At 40.8% G+C, this 21965-nt stretch overlaps 1 protein-coding gene and 1 long non-coding RNA gene across 3 annotated transcripts in view; one reads left to right on the forward strand and one right to left on the reverse strand.

The window, feature by feature from the left end:
- Positions 1 to 7795, forward strand: part of LOC127043640 (uncharacterized) — a 45060-nt gene extending 37265 nt beyond the window's left edge. Inside the window, exons 2-3 of the long non-coding RNA XR_007772294.1 lie at positions 6993 to 7102; positions 7667 to 7795. This is a non-coding gene — a long non-coding RNA (uncharacterized LOC127043640). The remainder of the gene's footprint in view (positions 1 to 6992; positions 7103 to 7666) is intronic.
- Positions 1 to 21965, reverse strand: part of CDH12 (cadherin 12) — a 919272-nt gene that overhangs the window by 132974 nt on the left and 764333 nt on the right. The gene's annotated exons all lie outside the window — the stretch shown is intronic.

Below are 21965 nucleotides of genomic sequence, written 5' to 3' on the forward strand. Positions count from 1 at the left end.
CAGCACAAATGGAGGGAGGGGAGACAGATTGGCAGACAGAAACAGAGACACATACCCTGTGTGTGTGGGGAAGAGAGAGAGAGAGAGAGAGATGTGCATTGCCCCTTTAAGTACTCTGACACCACTCTAAGCACATTGCCTTTAAAAAGATCAGGAAGTTGAGACAGCAGCTGCGGCCAGCAAGCTCTCTCCATCCTGAGCCCTATCATGTCCCCATCCTGCTCTATGTGGAGAAGAGGTAAGCGAGGGGCAGGAGTAGGGGGGAGGAGGACACCCTGACATTAGCCCCCCTTTCTTCTGCCCTCCCCTGCACAGCAAGCAAGAAGCTCCCAGAAGCAACTCCAAGGCATAGGGCAGGAGCAGCACATGGCAGTGGTGGGAGGGACAGCTGAACTACTGGCAATTGATAGCCTGCTGGGCGTCTGCCGCACAGGGAACTTAGGGGAGCGGGGAGCCGACAGGGGGGCTGCCAGTCCACCCTGGTTCCAAGCCCCCACCAGCAAGCTCCAATGAGGTGCTCTTTGTGCAAGCAGTGGACAAAGCAGGCGGCTGCCAAACAACTTATAAGGGAGCATCGCACAACTTTAAATGAGCATGTTCCCTAATTGATCAGCAATGTAACAATGTAACAACAAAACAACGTTAAGCAGGATGACTTTAAGTGAGGAGTTACTATAACTACATGCTCAAAACCACACAGAAATATCAAAATATGGAACCCAATGAAATATATCTCTATAGCCTGGGATTTACTAAACCGGATGTGGCTTGCAAATACCTATTATCATTCAGTCTGTCACAGTTGTTGGCATTTATCAGTTATAGATGCATCCATTCTTTCTGCTAGGATTGTATTGTATGTTCACTGATTCCACATGAAATCATATTCACTTACTTTCACTAAGTTTGCTTTGAATGTTTGATTGTGACCTACGTGGCAAAGTTGAAATGTAGCTTTCATTTGCAATTTTTTTAGTTTTACAAAATCTCACTGAATTATCTATGGTACCTGTAATAAAGCACTATTGTAAAATTATGTTTAATTAGTGTAGTAGTTATATTCAACAGTAAAATGAAAGCATCACTTGAAGATGTCATATGGTCCGCTTTATTTTCTAACAATCTGGAAATATGGATCAGAAAATAATGTTGCACTACAAATCTGAGATATATTAAGAGAGTTTTCTACTTTAAAGCTTATTCCCTCTCGAAAGAGGTGATGACGTTTGGAGTGGAGAACTAGTGTGGGCACTTTGTCATGAAAACAATCAACTTGGATGCTGAGTGAAACGTTTCAACATTTGCAGTAAATGAAGCATGGAACACATACTCTAAGGCATGACAGCCAAATTACTGGGTAGGTAAATATTCTGTCTTGGTGCCCTTTTGCTGCCATATACTGTTAAGCAGTGAAACTGTGGTTCTGCTGTGAAAAGTAACTATGAAAAATGGCAGCTTCCTGCTTCCTATGTTTTCAAAGTCACACTTGGTCACCTTACCAACTAGATTAGAGTTCACTCCTGCTTGTTACCTTCATTTGTTCTGTACAGCTAACATAGCTATGGGAGTGAGAGCAGGAGCTTTACATCTCACAGACAGAATTGTTCACTAAGTGTCAGTAGCAGAATCTTAATGGTTGATGCATCCTGAAGAATAAAGATGATGGTATTGAAACTTAATTCACAATTCCATTCATGGTAATAATATCTCAGAAACAATAAATCAGTATTATCTTCCTGCTTCTTATACCTTGCCTAGCACTGCAGCATTTTAGCATTTTAGATTAAATCTGCCCTTGATATTACAATGGTTCTTTTCATAATTTAGAGTTTATGAAAAAATAGTCAAAGAACAGCTAGAATAGTTCAAAGCCTGTGCTAAATGTGAGGAAAAAATGGAAACAACATGAGAAGGAAGAGCTATGGGGTTCTAGAAGGAAAAGTTTCTCCAAATACACACCAAGCTGGCAGTGCAGCTGCTTAGTTCCTGCCATCTGGGTGTGTCTAATTAGAAACTACCTAGAATAGGCTCTCACAGAGCTATTAAAGGAAGTTCCACAGCAGATACTGCTTTGAATCCCTGAGGACTCAAAGATAAGGCTGCAAGAACCTGTGGATCACTGAGCATTGGGAATATCATATCACCTATCATGGGGCTGTTGTACAATGCAATGTTCCTAAAAGAGCTAAATATCACTTGTGTTTAGAATTTACATGAAACCTTACAGGGAGTGATGATTACAGAGAAGAGTGAATACAAAGAAAGTGAAACAACATACATACAGCTTCACGCTGCTAATGCAGACGCACCACAGTTTAGGCTGAAGTGTTGTTTTTTTTCCCTTCCTTCGAAACCTGATTTTCAGCTTTTAAGATCTCCATTTCAAATCCAATTGAGCTAACACTGAATTCATGTACTTAATTTCAAACCTTTATTTAAAAAAAAAAACCACTCTAAAATAATTTTGAAAGGTTAAATAATGTTTAGGTCTGCATCAGGCTAAAAAAGGTTACTTTTTCCTCATTCTCTAGCTAAAAATGGGCTATTTTTTTATTATTATTAAATGTGCCAAGCTTGTCTGGACTAGTACTTTCATAGTTATTTGGATATAGTGGGTAAGTACTTAGGGCCCCCGGCATGACTATACACGGGGCAGCTACCCCGTCCCACACCCCATGCCACCATGGCTATGTTTCTATTTTTAGCATGACAGCTTGATCAAAGCCGGGGCCTGTATGTCTACCTGACCTAGAGATTACACCTCCAGCTTGAAGTGTAGACATACCCTAAAACTAAGTCTATCCTTGCAGCAGAATGTAGAGTACAGATATTGCATCTGTGCTAACTGGGCATGCAAACAGCAGTGTAGATGATGAGGCACTGCTTAGAAGAGTAGAATACAGACACACCAGCACCCTAGGTTCTGTACATGTCAGAACCCTACATGGCTTTCTACACACCCAAGCAGTGCCTCTCATGTGAGCACTTATTTTTAGAAGTGTAGTCTCCCACTGTCTCCTCACTGCCAGAACCTTTCCCTGGCAGATGGGAAAAGCTATGGCCAGGAGTGGGGAACTGCTGCTGTCACTGTATTTTTATTCTCTATTTCTGAATCCCCAAATAAATTTATATATATATATATAATTCACAGTTAAAAGGTGGTCTTATTGTGTTTTTTACAGTAGTCTTATGAAAGGCATCCTCAATAATGAGTAATATTATATGACTCAGAAAGCAATATGATTTCTTTCACAAATCTGGCCTGTTCCTCTTAAAATCCAGTGCAAGAACTTTTCAATACCACCAGCAGCCATTTACAGGCTCCAATAATTCGGTGGCAATTTCAGACACCTGGAAGTTTAATTGACAGGCCTTTGGACCAATGGCATAGTTAATTGCCATTTCTTAAAAGACCCCAAATTAGCATAATCCACTGTTGTGAGTAAATTTGGAGATGAAATGAGTTTAGGGCCTCAACTTAATCTGCAGAGGAAAGGTGTCCCTAATCACAAATTTGATCAGAGTGTGTTATGATTTTATTAGAGTTAAGCATGATGGAGAGCTTATGTTTAGGATATGCGCAAGATTGAAATAGCATGCTTGTTGCAGGAGGGGCCCAGAAAATGTGTTAGCAAAACAGCATGGGAGAGATTACAATGCACCTATCTTTTGGAATGCTGTTCCTTGCAAATGCTGCAGGGCTGGCCGGAGGGGTGGCGGGTGGGCAAGCGGGGCAATTTGCCCCAAGCCTCAGGGGCCTCACAAGCCCTGGCCTGGTAGTGGTCCAGGTCTTCGGCGGCATTTCGGTGGTGGGGGGGCCTTAGTTACTCCGGGTCTTCGGCAACATTTCGGCAGCGGGAGGCCATTCAGTCGCCTTCAGAGCTGCCAAAGATGCAGAGCGACTGAAGGGCCCCCTGCCACTGAAATGCCGCCAAAGACCCGGACAGCCGCTGGGCGAGTACAAGCACTGCAGATCCCCCGCTTTGCCCCAGGCCCCCTGAAACCTCTGGGCAGCCCTGAAATGCTGTCAGTTTGGGTAGAGTAGAGCTTTCGGGAGCGAGGCAATTTTCTACTTTTTACTAAAGAAATAAAACTTCCCTCCATGCCACTACCTTATTCTGTCATTTAAAACATTAATAATACTTGGAAATTTTAAGGGAACAACACTGCTAATATAATTTGCATGCCAAATATATTTTAACACTAAAAAAGTTATACATATTATAGTGGGATCAGCAATAGCACATTCCAGTAATGATATGCCCCTACATCTGGGATCGATGGCTGGGAGTCCTACACTTGAAAACATTCCTATAAACATGACACATTGTACATGGTTTTTTGCAAGCTCAGTCTCATGTCTGTTCTTTAGAACAATATTGTGCCTGCAGAAAAATTTGTCCAACCTTTGTTCTGTGTTATAAAGGAGAGGAAACCATGGGTTTAGATTGTTACCACATATAAATACCCCATAGTACCTTCTCTCTGGAAGCCCCAGTTTCCTATAGCGCAGCTGAAGTGGTGTTAGCACTACACACCTTGTTACATCTCAGCACAATGATTGATATCTTTGTGCCACCAAAAGGAGGACTGAAAGAAAGATAAATAGAATTTATGGGCACTTCTGAATGCCAAGAAGCTAATGCCTTGGAAACATTGCAAGACAATCTAGAGGTGTCAGAATGCATATGCTGCAGCATGGATGTGCAGCCTGCAAAAAATAAATGCAGTGGCAGAAATTGGCACCAGAAGGAACAGTGAACAAGGGTGAATGTGACAAAGTTCAGTTCATAAGTAATGCAGCTGCTCCAGGAAATAGGCTAACAGGCAAAGGAAATTATACATACTGGTCACTGCCAGGGTATGAGATGACACTTGATGAGGTGAAAAAACAATGAAAAGTTACTGTGAACTTCTGCCTGAGAAACATTGGCAAATCAGGAAGGCACCTTCAAGGGCCCTCTACCCATAGACAGCCAATGGACAGAAGCAGTTTGGCAGAGAAGACTGCATGTTACCAAGAGTCATAACCTGTAATTGCCTAGTAGTAAAGCAAAGGTGTGGAGACTGTTCCACTCTAAAGACAGTGAGATCTGGCAACATACTTCTGACACAGCTTCCATTATTTCAGTAAAGGAATATGGAAGGATTGAGGGAGAAATGGTGTAGCTGAGCGCAGATTTTGGTTCAACATTCTTAGTTTAATCAAGGTGTCATCAGTTTGGGTTCCTTTTATTCTACACTTATTCTGAGGTCTTGATTCAGCGCAGCACTTACACAGATGCTTAAATCTCACTGACTTTAGGGGGACTTAGGCATGTAATTAAAATTGAAGTTAAACATGCTTAAGTTCTATTGTGAATAGTGATCAACTTAAATATGTTCTTAAAAGTAAAGTATATGCTTAATTTATTTGCTGAATTGTAGGGATATTTGGGAAAGACTGAAAGTGTGCAAAAGAAGGAATATTTGGTAATGTTTTCAGATATGCTAAGTGATTTAGGCACCTAAATCCCAATGAAACTCAGACACACAGGTAATTTAGGTGCTTTTGAAAATGTTGCCTATTGTCCTGTCAGCACATGGGAAATCTAAGTGTACAACTCCTATTGACTTTACAATAGCTACCTACATAAAATCACCAAATACAAATGGAAGAATACTCCTTTTATGAAAACATAGAGCTGAGAAATTCTGAAATTTCCCAACCCCCATGGAAAATTTCAATAGCATTTTCAGTGAAAACTTCCATGGACAATATCAACTTTTTGGCAAAAAATTGAACACTGAAAATATTCAGCTGAAAATGTGTGATCTGAAAATGCCAATGTAGTACCTCATGGGACTTCTTATTCAGCTGCCTCATGCCTCCATTCTTATCTATGGGCTGTGGTCCCAGGTTGGACTATGTCTCCCATGATGCACCACGGTCTCCCCTCTTGATAAGCTACCATGGTACATAATGGAATTATAACTCTAGAGCATCATGGGGGATTTAGTCCAGCGAGGGAACCCAGCCCACAGAGAAAAATGGTATCATGAGAGTCCAAAAATATGACTCCCCTGGGTCACCATGGCTTAATTGAAACTGTGTTGGTCAAAACTTTTTGCTTTTCAGCTGTTCATTTTTTTTTCCTAACAAAAAGTCAGAATGAATTTTCTGCAGAAATCATACTTTCCTTGAAAAATTTAATTTAGCTGAAAACCCACATTTCTGTCACAAATCAGTTTAAATGGAAAATATTTGACTAGCCCTATGTAAATAGCTGTGGAATGTCAGAAGCCCAAACACTAAGATGATGAAATAAGATATAACTCAGGATACCTGAAGAAGAAAGATATCTGCTATGGAGTGAAGCCCGAAGCCCCATATTTGGTATCAGCATATCACATAATGAAATCTCAAATCCAGGTATCAAAAAGTTAAACTTACTACAAAAACACAAATGCACAAGAGCATTTTAGCTTCTATAGTCTAGATTATAATAATGTGATTTAAAAAGCATTCCTATAACTCAAGATTTCTCAAACAGGGGTCGCTGCTTGTGTAGAGAAAGCCCCTGGCGGGCCGCACCGCTGTGTTTACCTGCCCCATCCACAGGTCCGGCCAATCTCGGCTCCCACTGGCTGTGGATCACTGCTCTGGGCCAATGGCAGCGATCCGCAGCGTGTGGGAGCCGCGATTGGCTGGACCTGCGGACGGGGCAAGTAAACACACCGGCCCGGCCCGCCAGGGGCTTTCCCTATACAAGCGGTGACCCCTGTTTGAGAAACCCTTCTATAACTTGTCCAGCCTTCTTCTTGATGATAGAAATACATATATAAAATGTTATGTTTGCTGTTCTCCATCAAAGAAATCTCACGACAGGGAATCAGAATTTTGCTAACAAAGCCTGTGAAGAAGAAAAACAGAAGTGTGACCCCTGAAGATCCATGACAGTAAAAAAGAAGTGCTGTCACATACTTTTATTTGTGTCTGCCTCTTACCATAGGAGAGAAACTGAAACATACTGTGACGCTGACAGAGACGGCTGTTGCTGCAATACAGAAGAATTTTGGAGCACAGCAACTATAGGTAATGTTGAAAAACAACCATGATAAGGTGAGATCCTCCAAACCTGCTATCTAGTTACTTATATGGAACTTATCACTGCCAGATCTGAGCCATTCAGCATCTTTAATGGATTTTATTCTCACAACTCCTGTTAGGTAGGGAAGTGAATTGCCCACTTTACAGAGAGGTGACTGAATTCCAGGGTAAATTATGTGATTTTCCCAAAGTCACACAAGAAGTATGTGGCTGAAACCAGATATCCTTCCTACCCTTCTCCAAATAAATTCTATATATAAAGTATAAATTTATACATCCATGGAGTTTGCTTTTATTGGTAGCTTATATAATAACTTAAGATGATCAAATATAAGCATTTAAGAAGTTCCATAGGTAATTGTAATATTTTGACATTTGTCTTCATCTCCAATGGAGATGAAATGTCACAATATTAAAGTTTTTTTACTGAATGAAAAATTCCTAAAAAAATATTTTGATTCAAAATGTCTAAATATTTCATTATGAGTCAGTCCGATTTTGAACTACATCTACCTGAGTTACCATGCCTCATGGGGGTTGCAGTTCAGGTGTCTCATTTCCTCATTATCTCCTAAGGGCAAGACTCTCTGGCCAGATTACATTTCCCATGAGGAACTGCATTCATAGGACTCCCAGGATGAACTTTGGCAGCTCAACAAGAAGAGTGAGTAATGGAAAATATAGTCCTGCGGGGAAATCCATCCCATCGGGCATCAGATGACTGATCTACAATCCCTAAGGTGATGAAATGTCAAAGCAGCTCAGGGGGACACAGATTAATGTCAACCCAATCTGAAAAAAAAATTTTGTTTTAATTTTCCCAAATTAAAAAAAAAAAAGAAAATTTGCATTTTCCATGGAAAATTTTGAATCAGTGGAAACTAAATTTTCTGTCAAAAAACATTTTGATGGAAAAATTCTTACAAGCCCTAATGACAACAGACCATGAAGTTCAGCCTAAACGTACTTCTGAAGCCTGACTGTTCCTGAAGTTTCCTACAGGACTTCTCTATCTTTGGCCTTTGTTCCTTTTGACCACAGGACCACACCCAACTGTTCTGGTGGTAGGAACAGGTTTGCACTGGACATAATGAGTCAGCAGAACGTTTTGCTATCTTTATGCTGGATTCTAACTAGCTAAAAGGGAGGGTCAACAGAAGAGATTGACATCCCCATACAAGGACCATTTGTTTTGGGTAACCATACTCTTGTAGCCGCATAAAATAAGAACGCATATCTGGCCTCAAGCAAAACATTTAAGTACACTCCTATTCAGAAAATCACTAAGAACATTCTTATACCCACTGAAATCAATGTGATTTAAGGAATGGACTGTTGAATCAGGTCTTAAAGATTAAATGTGAACAAAAGTCATCAGAATTTATTGTTAGAATGATTTAAAGATGTGTGATTATGTAACAGGTAGTTCTGTCCCCTTTACACTGCTCTTGCCTGTCTTACTTTTGCCTCTTTCTGGCTCTGCTTCCTACTCTCCCTCTACTGACTAAGGGCAGAACATGCAGCTGGGAATTTCTGAGATCAAATCCCAGCTCTGGCACTGATTTCCCCTCTACAGAACTGGGTAAGTCACATATCGGCTTCAGTTTCCCCATCTATGAAATGGAGGCAAAAATACTTACCTACCTCTCAAGGTCATTGTTGTGCTACAGAAGGATGAAATTTTTTTTTATTAACAATAATTATTAATATTTGAGAATTCTATAGTGCCTTTCCTACTAGGATTTCAAAGTACTTTACAAACGTTGATGATTGGTTAAGCATCATAACATCTCCACGAGGTTAGCCAGGATACATATTGGTATGCATTTTTTAAAAAAAATACTGCACTCTTCATTTTTAGTTTTGTATATAATTTTTTAGGAAAGATAAGCATGTTTTAATACATATCTTTTGAAAAAGGAATAAGAAAAGACACTGAATACCAAAATCAGTTGGGTTCAAAGGGACACAGAGATGAACTGTAGATGCCTAACTGCCTGTGTCTGTCCACTGGTAAGCTTGCAGCACTCTTCATTCATTATTATTTTAGTCTCTTCCATATTACAGGTTAATTTTTGCAGTAACCCCAAGCTTACTGAAAACCATTATTAACTTTTCATACGAAAAGAAAAGGCTCACAGCAAACAGAAGGCAATGGCAGTATAGGGCATGCACATAACTCCTACTCATGATGCAGGTGTGAACATTTAAATAGTTGTACTACATACCTTCGTTCTTGAGTAGTTATAACTATGATGGACAGACAATATCTAGATTTGTCTTTTGCACTGTAGAAATTATAATGACAGATAAAAAACCCTCATTCTTGAAAACCCTCATTCTTGTTAGAGCTATACCGTGTGTGCTCTGCAATAATTTTGCCCCCTACTTTGCATTTTTTCCTATTTTGATGATCAAAATCATTCCCCTCTGGAGACCAGATAAAACATTGCTTTAGTTTGCACAGTAGCAAAGGATTAAAGAAAAGAAAAGAAAAGAAAAGAAAAGAAAAGAAAAGAAAAGAAAAGAAAAGAAAAGGGGAAAAAACAGACTAATGAAAAATAAAGCTCAAATTGTAAAAAAAAAAATAAAAAACTTTGCCCAGAGTCTTTGGTTGTCATCCAGGCTGGAGTGTGATTTCACCCTCCTTTAACTTTAGTGATAATTTTATTCTAGTAATTTGTCATTGTAAGCCAAAAAAGCTCATTTTATCTTGTTTACATACAGTCACAAATTCTAAAACACATATCATCAACACATGTATTAGTGAGTCTTGATATAAACAAAATATTCAAGTACTGAAATACTGAAGGTGAAAAAAAGACTTTTCTATACTTTCAATAACTCACCTTTTTTCTACATACCTGTGACTATTCCTTAAGTTATACAAACAAATGTCTTTACTTCTTCACTAAATATTTTCTTAACGTGTTTTTATATTTCTAATAAAGATGGACCAAAACTGCTAACTTCTAGATCTTGATTTTAAAAGACAATGAACAAACAAAAACCCAGCAGCATCACCACCACCACCAAAAAACAATTTGGGTGTGTGCAGATCCCAGGTTTTATTGAACTATGGGCCAGCTGATAAACTGAGATCTGGGGCCAGATTCTGATCTTCCACTCGCAAGGTTGAAGGGTGCTTAGATCCAGGAGTTATAAAAGCTGATCCATAATCCAGAGAAAATCAAGAGGAATCTTCCTATTAACATCTAAATGTGTTGGATCTTACCCTTAATGTCTGATCCAGGCCCCAGTATAATCAATGGAAGTCTTTACACTGATTTCAATGGCAGCTGGATCAGCCCCCAGTGCAGGCCTGTCTTTAGTATCTACCATGCATTTAGGACCATCTATAAATATGTTGCTAAAATTCCACTTACTGATTGTCCAAACTGTATCTCTTTCAACCCCCTTCCCAGATTAAAAGAAAAAAAAAATCTGCCGGATCCCATGTTACTGTCTACTATGAATTGGTATTCTCTTGACTGATTACTTAGAACACAGATAGAGGAAATTAAATATCATTCCTCTTGTGAAATGCCAGTACAAGGACAAAAAAGTAAAATAAAATAAAAACAACCAGGCACTTCCTCTGGCACAGATACTTAGTAATAAGAGTTGATTTTTTCCAAACTAAGCTTTATGCTTGCCCGCGCATTTCCCAGTCCTTTTGGCACTGTATCAAAGAGTGGATAGAAGTCTTTTCTAAAGAAAAGAAAATGATAGTGATGCTGAACTGTTTTTCAGATACTGCAATTTAAGTGTAAGATCAGAGAGCAAAAGAACAGCCACACAAGCAAGACGGGAAGTAAAAATGCTATAGAGTGGATGTTCATGGTTAGGAATGTGCTTTATGCTCAGGAAATGATTGGTTATAACGTTTATGTTTGAGTCAATCATTATTTGACTGTTTAATGGCCATAACACCTTTCCTTTGGTGTTCAACTATGGGCTATTGCCTACCTCTTCATTCTACAGTTCCTTTCTTTCACATTTAATTTTGCGATTGCCTCCTGCACCACACACACACACGCACACACAACTTATTTTCTCTCCTGTGGATCTCCTCCATTTCCCTTCCCCACCCATCTTTGCTGCATCATTCTGGATTTATGGATCCAGTGAGTGACAAGTGTGCACAAGCATTGTAATGCATACTCTCCCCTGACAACTTAGGTACTTATACCATCCCATTTATTGTTGTATCTAAACACTTTTCTGCCTCCAATGTATCAACAACACCCCCGTGAGGCAGAAAAATACTATCATCCAAGTTTTACAGATAGGGAGCTAACATGCAGGGAAACTGAGTCCCAGATCCACAAAAGTACTTAGGTCCCTAAACCCCAGATTTAGGCACATAAGTACCAGATCTGGCTTCACTGTGATCCACAAAACTGCTGCTCTAGTCAGTAGGTGCCTACACTCACGTTGGCACTTAAGTTTCCAGGTTATAAGTTTTCTAGGAGCCTAAGTTTCTTCTCTGAACATGTGCACTGCTGTCTCCCTTTAGGGGTCTGGCTGCCTAACTCCTGCCTAAGCCCCAGAGCAATCTACCTACTGGAGGCAGATATATGTTCAGCTGCCTAAATTGTGTGCAGGGACGGTTCCAGCAGGCATGCTCAGAGGCCGCCTACCAGCTTGGGTCCCATTCAAAATCTGGACAGAGGAAAAGGTGGTGGTTGTGCCCGCCTCATAACTTTTAGCCCAGTGAAAAGAATGTTCATGCAGAATGTGGGAAAGCCAGGTTTAATTCCCTCCTCTGCCTAAGGAGAACAAAGGATTTGAATAGGGCTCCCCCATAACTCTCAGGAGATGTCTCTAACCACTGAGCTATTCTTATGTGGAGATAACATCAAACTCTCCTGTTGAAGTTGTTTCTCTGTAGATAAATAATGAAACAGTGATTGCAGCAGGGGGACTGGATCTAGGGTCTCCCAACTTCCAGGTGAATGTCCTAACCATTGGACTACTGAGGCAATTCCTACTTTCTTTTTGCCCAGTGGCTGTTCCACTGTGGATAAGTTGGACTTAAATTGTCCTTGGGTGTGCACGTGCATAGAGAGAGAGAGAGATTAAAAGATTCTGTGGTCAGGGCACCCACCTACAAAGTGGGAGACCCAGGATCCAGTGCCCTTGCTCCAACCACTTGTTCATTATTTATCCACAGTGGAGCAGCTTCCACAGGAGAGACTGAGGGACCCTCATATGAGAATATCTTATAGCTCAGTGATTAGAGAACCCTCTTCAGAGGTGTGAGACCGCTGTTCAAATCCATTCTTCCCCTCATCTAAAGAGGAGAATTGAACCTGAGTCTCCCACATTTGTACTGAAAGATGAATTGTCAGGCTAGAGGGAGGTTACTAGTGGAGTTCCTCAGGCAGGGCCGGTGCAACTATTTAGGCAAACTAGGTGGCCGCTTATGGCGCCTAGTGGTTGGGGGCGCCTAAAAGCCCCCTCAGGCGAGGAGGTGGAGGTGAACTGGGTGGAGGGGGCGCGCGGAGAGGGTTGCCCACAATAACGAGGGAGAGGCGCACAGGGGAACCGCTCCCTGCCCCAGCTCACCTCCGCTCTGCCTCCTCCGCTGAGCACACAGCCCAGCTCTAAGTCTCCTCTAATCAGCGTCGCAAGCCTGGTCGGGGAGGAGAATTAGAGCAGCTTCCACGTGCTCAGTGGAGGAGGTGGAGCCGGGATGAGCTGGGGCGGGCTACTCAGGCAGGCTTAGTTTCCGCAGGAGGTCTCCCCAGGCAAGGTTAGCTGCCAGGGGAAGGGGGAAGTCTCCCCAGGCAGTGTTAGCTGCCGCGGGGGGAAGGGAGGAAGTCTCCCCAGGCAGGGTTAGCTGCCACGGGGGGGGGGAGGAGGAGGGAGGAAGTCTCCCCAGGCAGGGTTAGCTGCCGGGTGGGGGAAGTCTCCCCAGGCAGGGTTAGTTGCCATGGGGGGATGTGGGGGAGAGGGATTAGCTGTCGCAGTGGCGGGGGGTAGTTGCTGCAAGGGGGGGCTCCGCGGGTGGGGACTGAGTTAGCTGCCGGGGGGGCGGGGTTAGCTGGGGGAGCTGCAAGGTGGAAGTTTCGCCTAGGGTGCGAAACTTCCCTGCACCGGCCCTGTCCTCAGGGATTGGTTTGGGGACCAATCTTAATTAATCTTTTTATTACTGACCTTGGCATAAAAAGTGGAAATGTGCTAATAAAGTTTGCGGATGACACAAAGCTGGGAGGTATTGCCAACACAGAGAAGTATCGGGATATCATACAGGAAGATCTGGATGACTGTGTAAACTGGAGTAATAGTAATAGGATGAAATTTAATAGTGAAAAGTGCAAGGTCATTCATTTAGGGATTAATAACAAGAATTATTGTCATAAACTAGGGAGGCATCAGTTGGAAGTAACAGAGGAGGAGAAGGACCTTGGAGTATTGGTTGATCACAGGATGACTATGAGCCGTCAATTTGATATGGCTGTAAGAAAAGCTAATGTGGTCTTGGGATGCATCAGGTGAGGTATTTCCAGTAGAGATAAGGCGGTGTTAGTATCGTTATACAAGGCACTGGTGAGACCTCATCTGGAATACTGTGTGCAGTTATGGTCTCTCATGTTTAAGAAGGATGAATTCAAACTGGAACAGGTACAGAGAAGGGCTGCTAGGATGATCTGAGGAATGGAAAACCTGTCATATGAAAGGAGACTCAAAGAGCTTGGCTTCTTTAGCCTAACCAAAAGAAGGCTGAGGGGAGATATGATTGCTCTCTATAAATATAAATATATCAGAGGAATAAATACCAGGGAGGGACAGGAATTATTTAAGCTCAGTACCAATGTGGACACAAGAACAAATGGATATAAACTGACCATCACTAAGTTTAGACTTGAAATTAGACAAAGGTTTCTAACCATCAGAGGAGTGAAGTTCTGGAACAGCCTTCCAAGGGGAGTAGTGTGGGTAAAAGACATATCTGGCTTTAAGACTAAGCTTGATAAATTTATGGAGGGGATGGTATAATGGGATAGCCTAATTTTGGCAGTTAATTTGTGTTTGACTACTAGCGGTAAATATGCCCAATAGCTTTGTGATGAGATGTTAGATAGGGTAGGATCTGAGTTACTACAGAGAATTCTTTGCTGGGTGTCTGGCTGGTGAGTCTTGCCCACATGCTCAGGGTTTAGCTGATGGCCATATTTGGAGTTGGGAAGGAATTTTCCTCCAGCGCAGATTGGCAGAAGCCCTGGGGGCGGAGGGGGAAGGTTCTCTGCACCTTGAAGTCTTTAAACCATGATTTGAGGACTTCAATAGCTCAGACACAGGTTTGATACAGGAGTGGGTGGGTGAGATTCTGTGGGCTGCATTGTGCAGGAAGTCAGACTAGATGATCATAATGGTCCCTTCTGACCTTAAAGTCTATGAATCTATGGCTGGTGGCTGATTTAACAACTGGGCTAAAAGTTATAAGGTGGCTGAACTCCCACCTCATTTTATGTGGCATAAGAAAGGTACCTAACTCATTCTTGTGAGAAACACCTTAGGCACCTAAACTGAACACACCTTTCTGTCAGCATCTCTCCTATTAGCTAGCTTAGGCAGCTCTCTGCCTAGAGTACTGTCTTTTGTGAATTACACTGTTAGGTATTTATCTCTTCTCATTCATTGTACATGGAACCTAGGCACCTAAATCAGGCTTTGTGGTTAGCAGCATTGTTCCTGTGATTGTCTATATGCCATGAAACTCAGCATTGTAATACACAACATCCTTTGGATTCTGCCCCAAGTGACTTGCCCAAGATCACACACAAATTCTGCAGCAATGCAGGGAACTGAACCCAGAATGTCTGGGTACAAGGCTAGGGTCCTAACGCTGGACTATCCTTCCCCTTCTGGGACATATGAGCAGAAGTTAAGTCCTGAAGTTACTTGCAGATCCAAGTCTCCAGCACTGTAATATAATCTGCTATGCAATAATTCTAGATTCACAGAATCATTTAGTATTTCTCTAGATTGTAAAATTAACCTACTTGGATATAGATTTTAAAGAAAGCTGTCTGAAAAATGGCTCCTGTTAACGTGATTTGCTTTGAGCGTGAATGGAGCATAACATTTTAAAAGTGGTGATTGAGGACAGTTTTCAAAACCATTAAAACAAATTGCTGTTCCTTCTGTCTTAATTGCAAACTTCACTATAAGAAACTACTTTTAAGACATAGTTATTTAGAAAAGATTTCTGAACACAGCTGATTGTGAAGTCTCAGCAACTATTACACAATGTATGAAGTATCCAGAAGCTCTACTTCATTACACGTTTTTAGGTCAAAAAATTCTAATTTGGGTTTCAAAAGTCAGGTATCCAAATAAAATGTGCCTAATATTCACATAGGCATAGCAGATGCCATTTTTGAATAGCTGGTGCTAAGGGTCAGATATTTTAAGGTATTTAAACACCTAAAGATGAAGACAGGCATCTTTAAATCCTAGTGGGATTTTCACAACTGCCCAAAGGCCAAATTTTTAATGATTTGTAGGTATTACTGTGCTCAGCATTGCAATGCCTAACAGACTTAGGAGTCTACATCTCATTTGCAGAAGGGGTTTAGGTACTTAGAAGCCTGAATCTCATTGAGAGTCAATGGGGTTTAGACTCCTAAATGCCTAAATCCCTTTGGAAAATGAGATTTAGGCTTCTAAATCAATTAGGCATTGTGACACTGAGAACCTTTAAAAATCTGAGCCTAAATGCCTGCCTCTCATTGAAATCAATGGTTTTTAGAAACTTTTGAAAATCCTACTTAGGCATCTTTCTGCATCCTTAGGCACCTAAATGCCTTTAAAAATCTGCCCCGGGGTATATCTATGAAGCATTTCAGAATAAGCAGGACCTAGCACCCAGCCTGGATTGACAGATATGGGTTAGTGGAGCTTGTGCTAGCACTCTAAAAATAGCTGTCTAGACAGCTTTGAAATTGCGGGTCAGGCTGGAGCTCTGGCTCTGAAGCCCAGGAAGGATGGCAGGCATCAGAACCTGAATCTCAGCTTCAAAGTGCTGTCTATACCACTATTGTTAGAGCAGTAGCAAGAGCCCAACTAACCCAGGTCTGTCAACCTAGGCTGGAAGGTTCACTCCACCTCACCTAGACATAAGTGAGGATGCCATGGTGCGGGTGTCAGAATGGGCTGCACAACCCTGTCTGACACCCTGAAGTACATACTCACTTGCAGAGCCTACATTGCAATGTCCTCACTTCTATTTTTAACAAGTTAGCTAGATTACAGCTAGGGAGAATACATCTACAGGAGCTACAAATCACACCAGTGGCTACAGCATATAGAAGTACCCTGTGATGCCTTATTTACACTAGAGATTTAGAGTGTCAGTTAGAACATATTAGCTAACACATTCTGTCCTAGTCAAACACACACAGTTCCATGCATGCAGTGGCCTGGAAGAAAGGATTCTTTTCCCACAATCTTGCAGCTACTCCCCTCGTGCACACCCAGTTTCTTGGGCTATGTTTTGGGGCCAGCATATGGGCCATAAGTAGTTCAACACCTCTCTATTATTTTAAGCTGCTCACCTGAGGATTCCGAAACACATCCCTGCATTCACATAACATTCAGTTCACAGTGATAATGGCTAGAATATTAGCTTATTTATTGATTTGATTTAAATAAAAGCTTAACTGATGTAGAAACATCGGCTCATCAGGGCAGCGACTGTCTTTCATTCCATGTCTCTATAGTGCCTACCACCATGAAGTCTCCAGCTTGGTTGAGATACTTAGGTGCTACTGTAATAAATAATAATAATAATCACTATCATCACAAGTAAGTGTATCTGTCATTCTCCATACAGACTTTGGATATGTGGAGCACTGCTCAGATTTTATCAGTTTCTGATATCAAAAATCTTTCCCCTCCCCCCCGACTTGCTTTTAGAGGAAAGAAAGGTTTTCCTACAGCAATAGCAGCTGGAAAAGCTCTTTAAGTCAAGAAAGATCATCCGTTATTTCAACAGCAAGGTGTTTTGTCTCACTGGATTATGTTCAGTGATTACTGTTGGTTTAGATCTAAAAAACTGTGAATAGAGGCTTTTGTAAGCATTACATGTGAGCAAAAAGCTGTCTGACAGAGTTAGGTTTTTGTTAGGGATGGCGGATATGGAGTGCAAGTAGCAGGAAAAACTGGATGAGTTTAGAATTATTGAACCAAAGAAGTAGCAAGAGGGGCTGCTAATTTGACCAGCTGTGTCTGTATCATCTCTCACAGGAGTATGAACTGCAATGGTGAGCATTTGAATCTGCTCTTCCAACATGTTTATTTTTTTTCTTCTGAATTATTTCGAGTCTGTTGAAAATATTAGTTAACTTATTGCTAAAAAGATGGAGCAGAAATATAGCAGGTTCCGAGGCAAGCGATGAAAATAATCAGAGGTCTGGAAAGATTTTCATATTAAGAGAGTTTTAAAAGAGTATTACTGTTTAGTTTTGAGATGAGACAAAGAGTATAAAATAATCAGTATTACAGAGAAGGCAAACTTGCTGTTTCTACTTAACTTTTCTCATAGTACAAGAACAAAGGCACATTCAATTAAATTGATAGATAGCAAATTTAAAAATGATAAAAGGAAATAATTTTTAGATAACACATAATTAACCTGTAGAACTCTCTCCCACTAGCGATCACAAGGCCAAGACTTATGGGAAATCAAAAAAAAAAGTATGAGACATCTATAACAATGAGTTACACTCAGTAGGGTTAAAAAGGGATATAAATTCTTAAGGCATATATTAGTAATGGTTGTTTTGATGAAACTCCCTTATTGGCAGATTATTGCATAACTATCTGTTTCAGGGTTTTTGTACATTCCTCTGATGTACTGGCCTCTGCCAGAGAGAGCATACTGCACTACCAATCTGATGTTCCCATGTCATATGAATCCTGGGTATCATATTATGAGGTATTTTCAAGTTATTTTGGATACTCTTTTATACCAGATTAAGTGATGAACGCCTCTTTTTTTTTTTTTTTTTTTTTTGTTCTAACATAAATAAATCTGCACTGGCTCATGAACTACATGATTCACCAGATCTTTTCCAGTTGTAGAATCCATGACAATATTGTTACCACATCAATATATAAGCTTTGTATTTAGACTTATAACTGGATTGCCACCTAATTTGCATCCCAGAAATGATATACCCACTTCACTGGGTCAGTTGCCAGAGAAAAGAGCAACTCCAATGAACACCATAAACTCAGAAGAATAGTGTAATGGTGTTGTGAATTTAGTTGTGAATGGTCAAATTCAATGGTATGGGGAAGGTTGCTTGAAAGCTTATTACCAGTCAATAACAGGTGTGAATTGGTGTTTGTGTGTCAGACATTTCCCACTCCATGTCCCTTTGTTTACTACATGCTGTTACCCTTCTCCCTTATGGTTGCTATTTGAGTTATCTTGGTTGTTGTTTATTCTTAAAGCAGATTATAAAATAAAAGTAAATATCTCTCAGCAATGGGGACTGGGTGACCCTGAGGACTGGTAATGAGATCTACAGCCATTCCTTTTCTGATTGCCAATTTGAATCAAACACAGACCATTAGTTACTGAAAGTTACTATTGATGGCTGTTCAATGGCTTCTGCGAAGAGAGTTTTGTTTGCCCCAATTAACTATACCTCAATACAGCTATCATCTTTGTTCCTCTCTGACCTCAACACTTGTTTCTCCTCTTTCTCTGCTCCCAGCACCCTATCCTTATCCTTAGGGACTTCAACCTTCCTACTGATGAGCTGTCTCACTGCTGCTTCCTGCTAGCTCTTCTACATTTTCACTTTCAATGTGCAACTCTGAACCAGGACCCCCGCTGGGCTCACCAAATATTTCTTTTACACTCTCAACTTCAGCATTCCCTTTCTCTAATCTGTTTTCATACTGCTCATGCAGGGAGTTCTGTCCTCATTATGTGTCTGTATCCTCTTTCCTTTCTCCTTCTGTGACACTGGATGTGGAGAATATTAAAAGAAAAACCTTCCTGAGTGACAGCTGCTTTATATTTGGTTGATAGAATGTTATTAGCATTGAGGACTCATGGATTAATAAGTAGCCTAGACAGATGGGGATGAATGCTGGGGGGCCAGCAAAGAACAGAAGGGTGATCCTTATGCCTTGTGATACTTTCTTGGTGTTGTACAAGACTATGTCATCTTGTTACCCTCCTGCCTCCAGAGAGAAAGAGAGAGGGAGACTTGATGGTGCTCAACTGAATGTCAGCTCCCTGACATCAGTCTGTTATCCAGTCCAACAATCTCTACTCCTGAGGGAATTCTGTTCCAAAACATTAAAAATTCGGTAACAAAAAAAATCTGCACACAATATTTTCAAATTCTGCATATTTTATTTGTCAAAATAACACAATATAATCACACCAGTTTCAATTATTTTTGGTGATTTGTTACAAAATACCTGTTAGCAGGTATATCTGTAACTATACAGACAACAAAAAAGATTCAGGCAATGTTTTTTTTGTTTGTTTGTTTTGTTTTTTTTGACAAATAGTCATGTTACTAGGCCTATTAATACAGAATTCTGAGTAATAATCCATTTAAACTACAGAACCATATTTCCCACACCCCTCAGAAGCAGTGCAAAAGCTTGGGGAAGTCAGGGCTAATGGAGGAGCTGAGGGAGAATGAAGTAATTGCTGGGAAGGAACCTGGGTGTGAACTTGGAAGGTTGTTGGATATGGGTGGGAAAAGTATAGAACAGGCTGGGTTTTTTTGGTGTGGGAGGGATTGTTAGGGAGCTTCCCCCATGCAGACCCTGGCTAACCCCTAGTCTCTCCCATTCAGTTAGGCACATTTGACTCTATCCCCATGTGTCCTGCACCCCCATGTGTTCTTGCACCTCCTGCCCACATGTCCCTCCATACCCACTCAGACACCCACTCTCCCTCTCCCCATGTGGCTCTGAACACCTGCCCTCATCACCATGTGTTTCTGTGCCCCCACTCAGCCACCTCACTGTCCCTATGTGGTCCTGCAATCCTCCTCCATCAAATCTCAGAGGTTTAATTTGTTAATTGGGGATTCTGAATTAATTAATACAGCCAATATAATCAATATACAATCAATAGATCAAGCAACACATGTGAACCAAGGAAAACAAGTGAATACACATCCTTTGTCTGGCAGAAACCTATTTGTCAACCCTGCCTTAATTTAGACTTTTAGGAACATATTTTCTCTCTCTTTGTGTACACACATACACAGAGAAAGCTTCTTATATGTTATGAGTATATACATTTCACGACAGTATTAATTATCAGTGTCACTTCAGCTTTTACTGCAGACCTCACATGACATTCTTTATGAATACGTACAATGAAAGTAGTGTGATAAGTGTAGTGAGTTTGTCAGGCCTGTTAAGAGTTGCTATTACAGAACAGTGAAGCCTTTGTCAGCTTGTACGAATCCGTCTCAGTGTCACATACCTATTGTATATTAGAGAAGAGCCACCTCGAGTAGAAGTAAGACACACAGACAGACAGACAGAGGCAGCTCCAGAGAGGATAAGAAAAGAATATTGAAGTCAGCCTCTAGGTACCACTTTTACAAAACCTTCCTATATTAAATAATTAGCTAATTAACGGTATTATAACATACACTTGTCCTAAGTTCCTTTCCATTCTTACTCATAGTTGGGAGAAAAAAAACCGCTTCTTATTCTGAAAATCTTAACAGTGGTGGCTCAAATAATAAAATGCTATTTGGGTAAATAATTAGTTGCTTTATTTAATCCTAGAAGTCTGAGATGCTTTCTTAAGGACCTTGCATTGATGAGTTATTTAAACATTTCTGCTGGGTGCACTCTACCCAAGCATAAATTTCAGATCTCATTTTCTTGTATTGTATATCCCTATACTTACAGTATTCCCAAAATATCTATTTACACATCTCTCCTGTACATTTTCTCACCCATCTTCCCACTTCCTTCCAAACTATGCCTTATGACTGAAACACCTTTCCTATTTGGGTATGCTAAATAACTACCAGTTAATTCCAATCCCTTTTTAAAATGTGCTTCAATACCAATCCCCTAAATACAAGTCAGCTCCTTCAGTGTGTTGCACCTTGTGCAGTCAGAACACGGCACAGGGAGTGCAAATTGGATCTAAATTGTTGCCATTTTGATTTGGTATTGTTTCAAACCCACTTTTTACTGATGTAAATGACTATATATGGTGTAGAGCAAGAGAGAACCAAGCCTTAAGTCTTAATATTCAACTTAAAGAAAATGTGACATTCACACCACTCAGCAACTGTGCCTTCTCTTTGAAATCCAGAGTATTGTGTGTCTCAACTGCATTATCTGTTTCACTTAGATTATAAACTTCTTGGTGCAGTGATTGTATTTTCTTGCAATCAGTAAGTGGGATTGCAGCCCATGTAGACAGAGCTGAGGTTGCTTTAACCTAGCAAGGCAGCAGAGGTGCTGGCACAGGTAAGCTCCACTCATCCAGAACCATACATACATACTCAAGGGGCTAGCCATGATGTTCTGACTTCACTGCTATTGTTACTCAAGATGGCATTGTATGTTTATACATGCTGCAATAACAGTTCCTGAATGCTGTATACATGTACCCTATGTTGTGTACAATGCTAAGAACAGCAGCAGTGCTCAATAAATGATAAATAACAATGGTCTCAAGCCATTTCCTAGTGGGACGATGTGCACATAACAAAAAACATGGCCATCATTGGCAATCTGAGCTGACCAGAAAGGGGATTTTCCATTTTGCAGGAAATTCCGGATTGTTGATGCTTTGATTTCTATCAGAACAAAACATCAACATTGTGGAATTTCCAGCAAAATTGAACTATCC

This window comes from Gopherus flavomarginatus, chromosome 2 (genome assembly GCF_025201925.1).
Source record: "Gopherus flavomarginatus isolate rGopFla2 chromosome 2, rGopFla2.mat.asm, whole genome shotgun sequence".
NCBI lineage: Eukaryota > Metazoa > Chordata > Testudines > Testudinidae > Gopherus > Gopherus flavomarginatus.